The 8,823-nt window shown below is 49.0% G+C and overlaps 1 long non-coding RNA gene across 1 annotated transcript; it reads left to right on the forward strand.

The window, feature by feature from the left end:
- The first annotated feature begins 2,143 nt into the window (after nt 1-2,143).
- Nucleotides 2,144-8,027, forward strand: LOC136151417 (uncharacterized). The gene is made up of 3 exons (XR_010660035.1): nt 2,144-6,732; nt 6,818-6,867; nt 7,527-8,027. It is a non-coding gene; the product is annotated as an uncharacterized lncRNA (long non-coding RNA).
- Nucleotides 8,028-8,823: the final 796 nt, after the last annotated feature.

An 8,823-nucleotide genomic window follows, 5' to 3' on the forward strand; every position in this document is an offset into this window, starting at 1 on the left:
AGCATCACAGATTAAAAGATCAAAATTGACCTGAAGACAGCAGATATAACTCCTTCATCCTTCCATCCTCGGGGTCTAGCAGCAAGCCTGCCCTAACAGTAAGCCATGCATGCTTGTTGATTGCAAATATTCAATCAATTATTTAGTCACAACCAGGCACTATGCTAGGTGCTGGGAGTATAAAAACAAAGGCATACCTGGCCCCTGCTCTCATGGAGTTCACAGTCTAGGTCAGGGATACAGACAAATTAACAGCCTTCCCTGATGGCTCAGACTGTAAAGACTTTGCCTGCAATGGAGGAGACCCAGGTTTGATCCTGGGAGTTGAGAAGATCCCCTGGAGAACGGAATGGCTACCCTTCCAGTATTCTTGACTGGAGACTTCCATGGACGGGGGAGCCTGGTGGGGTCCAAAGAGTCAGATGTGACTAAGCGACCAACACTTTCACCCCACCCTACCATAGAGAGTGCTGTCTTAAAGTCTATACTAGGAGCGAGATGGGGCACTATGGAAACATATGGTCTAGGGAGGTCAGGAAGGCTTCCTGGAAGAAGTGGCAGATAACATGGAGGATGAGTGGGCTGGGTAAGCAGGAGTGTGCGTCTGCTCGGGCCTGGAGGTGGGAGGCACACTCCCTGACTGGCTTCAGTTCAGGACAGCTGGGGCCGAGAACTGGGACGTGCTCCTGAAGGGCGCTGTAGGGAGGGGTTGGTGATAGAGCACATGGAGGACGCGTCTTAGGGGTCTCACTGGCTCGTTGCCGTTTACGCCAAGCACAAAGGCTCTGCCTTACGTACCCAGTGGGAATCAGTCAGATACCCGGGGCGGGGAAACTTGCTGCGGTGCTGGCTGGACTCTGCTTTGAGTTGGCTGCATTTGAAGGTCCTGGTTCCCAGCCTTCACTTCCTCCCACCTGTTGAACGGGGAGGGCTGGGCAAACCTGTTTGGGTGAAGGAAGAGCTTGTTGAACTCTGTACCTTCAAAGAGCCTTCTTGGAACAGAAGTGACGACTCTATTATAATGTGGTTTGGGGGTGAAAGATCATGTCCAAAATGGTTGCTGAAACACTAAAATATGATTTTTGTGCCCAGCGAGGTGTAGCTGGCTTCCTGTGAGTGATGTCTACTCACCTGGCGAGTAGGTCCTGGCTAATGACCCTGTGACCTGGGGCACATCAGTCTTTTGGCACCCAACAAATTTATAGTTACAAAATGGAAGGTCAGGGGATGTTGTGCATAGGAATGAGATGGTGATTGTGAAAACACTGGGCTCTTTCTGGACAAGATCAAGCGTCCAGGACATGGGCTGCTAGAGGCGTTTAGTGTAGTTGAGTTGATATGGCAATGGTCGCTGCTTCTGCTGTGTGTCTGGGCGTCCTTAATGGTTAAGTATGCAGCCCAGAATCTGTGTCTATTTCCGTAAAAATACTTTCTCCTTGCTTTTATATAGACTTTCTCCTATTTTATTTATTCAGAGACTAGTACGTTCAGAAACTTTAGGTTAATAAAACATCCCCCCCAGTAGAAAGAGAAGGGGCCAGGTACAACTTTTCCAATTAATTTTGCATGAACTTGGAAAAGCTGTGGATTTGCAGCGAGAAGTTTGTGTTTTGTGTCAAAAAAGTGTGTCGTCTCAGAAACTCTTTGGATCCCTTGCTGTCCTTTCAGAAAAGGTGATTGAGATTCCCCGGGGCACCCCACTGCTGTCTCCAGCAGGCTGCACCCCCTTTTGAAGAACTCAGGTCTTGTTCAGACTTGCAGATTGAATCACTCCGTCTGTCCCGATGGACTTGTTTTCCGGCCAGGCTTCCTCCTGTGGCAGCTGACCTGGATTTTCTCTCTTCCACTTGGGTTTTTTTTTTTTTGACCCCAAGAGATACTGAGGTTCAGATGGGCGTTACTTGGAGGGGAGAGGCACGCAACATTTTCTAATTGTTCAGGATGTTCTATTTCTTGGGCTGGCTCCCACATTCGTTTTGCAGGCATGAAAGGAACTCTCCACTCTGGACACGGAGTGAGTCTTTTCATGGGTTTTTTTCTTTTTTCCATGCCTGATTTTCTTCCCATTTCTCTCCACCATTTTGAAGAATGGCATGGACGGTGGAGAAAAGCACTTTCATGTTAAAATGTGAGCCACGTGCTTGGTGCAAGAAAGCAGGGAGTTACTCATCCTAACAGGCTAATGCCAAATGCAAATGACAGTTCGAGGCTGAGCAAAATAAACTCACTTTTTAAACCCTGAGGTCTAACCAGCAGATTCCTAAAGGGAAGCTAAGTGCCTTTAATGAGCTTTTGGATGAAGCACATTCTCCCCAATTCCTGTTCTTCTGTAGATATCTTAAGGCAGCATAATTGGAATCGGAGCTAGATTTCTATGTTCTCTCTCTCTCTTTTTCCCTCTGATGGGTGAAAATTAGGGTTTATTCAATATCAGTTATCTATTGCATTTTTAAAATTTTAATGACATTTTATTTAATCAAATATACATAAAACATTATCATTTTAACATGTAATAAGTTTAAAATTATTGAAATAATTTACATTTTTTTTCTTGCAAAATGTTGGAGACTCAGTGTGCCTTTCATAGTTACAGCACATCTCAGTTTCGACCATCTGTATTTCAAATACTCAATAGCCGCTAGCCATTTGTGGCCGCCTGTTCAACAGTAGAGCAATTGTAGGTATCAGTTCAGTTCAGTTCAGTTCAGTCGCTCAGTCGTGTCCAACTCTTTGCGACCCCATGAACTGCAGCATGCCCGGCCTCCCTGTCCATCACCAACTCCCAGAGTTTACCCAAACTCATGTCCGTTGACTCAGTGATACCATCCAACCATCTAATCCTCTGTTGTCCCCTTCTCCTCCTGCCCTCAATCTTTCCCAGCATCAGGGTCTTTTGAAATGAGTCAGCTCTTTGTATCAGGTGGCCAAAACATTGGAGTTTCAACTTCAACATCTGTCCTTCCAATGAACACCCAGGACTGATCTCCTTTAGGATGGACTGGTTGGGTCTCCTTGCAGTCCAAGGGACTCTGAAGAGTCTTCTCCAACACCACAGTTCAAAAGCATCAATTCTTCAGCGCTCAGCTTTCTTTGCAGTCCAACTTTCACATCCATACACGACTATTGGTAATACTACAGCCTTGACTCGATGGACCTTTGTTGACAAATGTCTCTGCTTTTTAATATGCTGTCTAAGTTGGTCATAACTTTCCTTCCAAGGAGTAAGCGTCTTTTAATTTCATTGCTGCAGTCACCATCTGCAGTGATTTTGGAGCCCCCCCAAAATAAAGTAAGTCACTGTTTCCACTGTTTCCCCATCTATTTGCCATGAAGTGATGGGACCAGATGCCATGATCTTAGTTTTCTGAATGTTGAGCTTTAAGCCAACGTTTTAATTTAGGTTAAATATAAATATAGCTCCAGATTAATCACCTTAAGGATTTAAAGAGAGCAGAGTGATATTCCAGCATCTTCTGAGGCTGCAAGATTTCACTGACGGTAAACTCCAGGAATAACAATAATCGTCCACGTTATTAGATATACTTCCCTATCAGCTTGAATTTAGGTTTAAATAACAGAAAGTGAAATGAAATTAAAAAGGAAAAAGCATATGTTACAAAATTCAAGAAAAGGTAACATTTGGTACATTTCTGTATTCTCTTAAAATCCAAACTTGGCTTCAAATGGAAGAGCATTCCAAGTTCAATGTGTGTGTGTGTGTGTGTGTGTGTGTGTGTGTGTGTGCGCGTGTGTGTGTGCGCGCGCGCATGCATGCGCACGCTCAGTTCCTCAGTCCTGTCTGACTCTTTGTGACCCCATGGACTGTACCCCGCCAGGCTCCTCTGTCCATGGAATTTTCCAGGCAAGAATACTGGAGTGGGTTGCCATTTCCTTCTCCAGGATCTTCCTGACCCAGGGATCGAACCCTCATCTCCTGCATCTCCTGCATTGCACGTGAATTCTCTACCACTTGAGCCACCGGGGACACTGGGTAGAAACCATCTAATTCAGAGACTGCCTTCCTACCTACAGCGTTTAAGAAAATCCTGCCTGGGACTTAGGGGCATGCCTTCCAACACACAGAGCATTCAGCATGCAGGGGAGACAGAGCGTGAACCTTCTTTCAAGAAAAGGAAAAGAAAGCATAAATGGGTCAGGAGAAGAGTCAGTCTTAAGGTCTAGTTAGAGGCTGAGCTGAGACTTCCTCATCCCAGACCTGAGCAGATGACAAAGTGTTTCCTCAGAGTCGGGAGAGGACGGTAGGGAATGATGACCACGTCTCATGCCCTGCACACGGCCAGAGGCTGAGTGGATGAGTTCTCGGTTCTCACACAACATTACAAGGAAGGGAGGTGAGACGGGCCAGATCAGGAATGTTCCCGGGCCTGCTGGCCGTACTGACCAGAGTAGCCTGCGGCTGCACCTCTTTGCTCACCTCAGAGAGGAATTTGGGAAAGTGAAGCAGAGTTATTATCTGAATACTTGTCTGCAGCTATGGGAATGGAGGCCGCCCTGAACTCACAGCAGATTCCAGATGCATCATCCCCCTTTCCTAGATCATGTGGCCACTTGAATCATTCCAGGGTTCAGTTCAGTTCAGTTGAGTCGCTCAGTCGTGTCCAACTCTTTGCGACCCCACGAACCACAGCATGCCAGGACTCCCTGTCCATCACCAACTCTGGGAGTTTACTCAAACTCATATCCATTGAGTCGGTGATACCATCCAACCATCTCATCCTCTGTCATCCTCTTCTCTTCCTGCCCTCAATCTCTCCCAGCATCAGGGTCTTTTCAAATGAGTCAGCTCTTCACCTCAGGGGGCTAAAGTACTGGAGCTTCAGCTTCAGCATCAGTCCTTCCAATGAACACCCAGGACTGATTTCCTTTAGAGTAGACTGGTTGGATTCCAGGGTAATTCCTTATTATCAGTACTTTTCTGCTCAGCACTGAGCAGTTATAAATGGGGCATTTGATGATGCTGATGATAAGACAGTTTGCTTGCTTGAATTGGGATCCAAATAAAGTTTACATTGTGGGGTTGCTATATGCCTGTCTTCTTTAATCTATTTGCTGTTGTTCAGTCGCTCAGTCGTATCTGACTCTCTGAAACCCCACGGACTGCAGCACGCCGCACTTCCCTGTCCTTCACCATCTCCCAGACTTTACTCAAACTCATGTCCACTGAGTCAGTGATGCCATCCAACCATCTCACCTTCTGTCACCGCCTTGTCCTCCTGCCCTCAATCTTTCCCAGCATCAGGGTCTTTTCCAAAGAGCTGGCTCTTCTCATCAGATGGCCAAAGTGTTCGAGTTTTAGTCTATAGCTCTCCACTTTCCCTTTTCTTCCTTGCCATTTTCCAGTTTTTGGTTGTTTTTGAAGAAACCAGGTCGTTTTTCCCATGGAGTTTCCCACAGTCTTCATTTTGCTGATTGAAGCTCAGGGTGTTGTTTATCACCGGGCTGTGTCACCTGCATTTCTGAGCCTCTGAGTTGGCAGTGAGATCTGACTTCACCTGAGTGAGATTTCCTTTGGCACAAAACCCCACCTGGAAGTGGTCTCATCATCTCTGGCCTCAGTTCTGTCCCCCTCTTGCTCATGCTGTTTCTGCCCCCTGGTCTTGATCACTAGGCACGCGCTCTCCAAAGGGCCCACACAGCTTCCCCACCCGCCTCTTGCTGCCTTTGAGTCTTGGCTCAAAGGTTCTCTTCTTGATGAGGGCAGCCCTGGCCACCTGTTAACTGCATGGACCCTTGACCAGCACTTCTGGTCACAGAGCAGCGCCTGACACATGATGTGGTCCTTCCGTCTGTGCCAGATGAGTTAAAGACAGGGAACCACGTTCATCCCATCTTACTCTGCCTGGGATGCCACTGGCAATCACAGCGCATGTTTCCTTGGGTGCCAGGCACCACTCAGCCCCAGGCGTGCTGTGCGCTGAATGCGGGGCTTATTTCAACGTCACCCAGCATAGGGCAGGTCCTACCGTTGTCCTCCTACAGACAAGACTGGCGGGCTTGGAGGTGCCCTGCCCAGGGCCTCCAAGGAAAGGCTTGTGGCTCCAGCCTTGAGGAATGCAGTCAGCAGAGAGCCTGCAGCCATCAGCCTCTTGTTCAGAGTCACACGTACCCTGGGCTGTGTACACGGGTGGATCCCAGCAGGAGGACAAAAACCTGGCCACCAAGCCCCAGCCCTGACAGACCAACACATGCTCCCCAAATCCCCATGGGACCAGCTCAGCCTTTGTCCAAGTTCAGCTTCTCTTTCTGCCCGAACTTGACGGCTCCACCCCCGTCTCTGAAGGTGTCTGTGTTCAGCACGCGTGCTCAGTTGTGTCCGACTCGTTATGACCCCACTGACTGTAGCCCACCAGGCTGCCCTGTCCATGGGGTCTCCCAGGCAAGGGTACTGGAGTGGGTTGCCATTTCCTTCTCCAGGGGATCTTCCCCACCCAGGGATCGAACCCGAGTCTGGTGCATTAGTGGGTGGATTCTTTACCACTGCACCCCCGAGGGAGCCTAATAAATGCTCTGCAAACCAAACTCCATCTCAGCATCCACATCCTGGAAGCCCCAACTTGTGATGCCAAGGAAGCAAAATCTCAGAAAGTGAGCTGAGCTTCCCAGGGTCCCAGTGCAGTGCTGGCAGAGGAGGAATTTGACGGGGCTCTGGTCTCTCCGGTGGGATGTGTTGTTTCCAGAAGCACCACATACCTCCCAGAGCCCTGAATCTGGGTAAGTCCCATCCACACCGGGCCTCTGCTCTGGGTTTCAGCTGCTTGGGTGAGGCAGCCTAGCCACATTCAACATGCCTCTGCAGGAAACTGGATTCTCGGTCACAGCTGGTGACCTACACTGCAGTGTAAGAAGGTGAGCTGTCCATTTCCTACGCGGCAACTAGGAAAAGGTTCACGGCGCGGGAGGAGGAGGAGGGGCTGTGGAAGAGGATGTTCTCACCGTTGCAGGTGGGAATAGCACAGCCATTTCAGAGTTTTGACAAAAACCCTTCAAAACAGTAGCCTTTGATTTCCTCATTTCAGTAAATTAACGTACGGGGAGTGGAAAGAAAAAAACAAAAGATGAAAGGGATCAGCAGTCCCTGTGAGTCCCTGCTTTCCTCCTTGGGGCTTTGGTGGCCTCAGGATCAAAAACCTCACTTTATCTCCTGGCCGCTGGGTAGGTCCCTCCCCTGTGTCCCAGAGGTTGGTTACTTAACTTACCTTTTTATGTTCAACCCCTGGCCACACTTTGTGGGTTAGATCACATGATGGTTAGATGGCATCACCGACTCAATGGACATGAATCTGAGCCAGCTTCAGGAGACAGTGGGGAACAGAGGGACCTGGCAGGCTGCAGTCCATGAGGTCGCAGAGTTGGGACATGATCTAGCAACCGAACAACGACAATCACTGTGTAATCTGTTTATGGTCTGTTCTTCCCCCCTAGACTTTGGGGGTCCTCGGGTCAGGGGCTCTGTCTCGAACTTGTGTGTTTCTCTGGTGACCTTTTGCGTTCCTCTCTCCTTGCAGGGGGTAGGCAGTGATGACATCCTTGGTGAACAAAGTGACTGAAGGTTAAGTGGTGAGCAGTGGCTTATCTTCCAGACCGGCAGTTCCTGCAGGCGATGGGTGTACGTGGCAGGGAGGAGACTATCACAGAGCCCTCGCAGCGTCCCTACTGACTCCCAGACCAATGAGCTTCTGATTCCTTTGTTCAGCTACGGGATGGAGCCCTGGGCTTTTATCCACGTTTCCTTAAGAAGTAAAGGCTGACTTTATTGCACTTTGCAGCTACTGTGATTGTTTTGTTTTGTTTTTTAATTGAAGGTTTGGGGCAACCCTGTGATGTCAGATGATGGTTAACTTTTTTTTTTTTTTAGCATTAAAGTGTTTTGTTTTAAGTCTTTATTGAATTTGTAACAATATTGCTTCTGCTTTATGTTTTGATTGTTTGGCTGGGAGGGATCTGAGCCGCCTAACCAGGGATCGAACCTGTGCCTCTTGCATAGGAAGGTGAGGACTTAATCACTGGACCACCAGGGAAGACCCCTGGCAATAAAGTATTTGAAATTAAAGTATGCACACTGTTTTTCTAGACATCATGCTCTTGTGCACTTTATAGACTAAAATGAAGAGTAGACATAACTCATATGCCTGGGAAACCAAAGCCCGCGTGTGACTTGCTCTGTCGGGACGCCCGCTTTATTGTGTGGTCTGGAACCCAGCCCGCGGAGTCTCCGAGGTCTGCCCGTGTGTGTTCTGGTCCCATCTGGCTCCTGCTTCGGGTCCAGGTGGAACTCCCTCCCAGCTCACTTGCCACGGGAGGAAAAAGCCCGGGCAGGCGTTCCCCAGGTGGGACCCAAACCACCCTGCCTTCTTTCTCTGGGTGACTCTTTGATCTCTTATTCCCTGGAAACTGGAGCTTCCTTGAATAGTTCTCCCTTGTTTACCCAAAAGCAGTGAACTCTTCACAACGAACCACATTTTGCAGAGTCCTCCGGCCCAGGGCCGAGGGTCTGCAGGCTGGGGTGTGTCCGCAGAGGCGGTGGCAGGGGCGAGCTGGCTCAGCGAGGACAGCGTCCCCTAACGAGGATGTGGAGCCTGGCTCATCACTGGCTCTAGAGGAAAACAGGGCGATAGCTGGGAAAAGGGCGCAATCAAGGGGAGGTTCGCCCCCAGAAGAGGGCTCCGTCCATGTGCAAGGTTAAAAATGCGCTCCCCAGGAGGCTCAGTGGTAAAGAATCTGCCTGCCAATGCTAGAGAGAAAACACGAGATAAAGGTCTGATCCCTGGGTCAGGACGATCTCCTGGAGAAGGAAATGGCAAC

Source organism: Muntiacus reevesi, chromosome 20, assembly GCF_963930625.1.
Source record: "Muntiacus reevesi chromosome 20, mMunRee1.1, whole genome shotgun sequence".
Taxonomy (NCBI): Eukaryota; Metazoa; Chordata; class Mammalia; order Artiodactyla; family Cervidae; genus Muntiacus; species Muntiacus reevesi.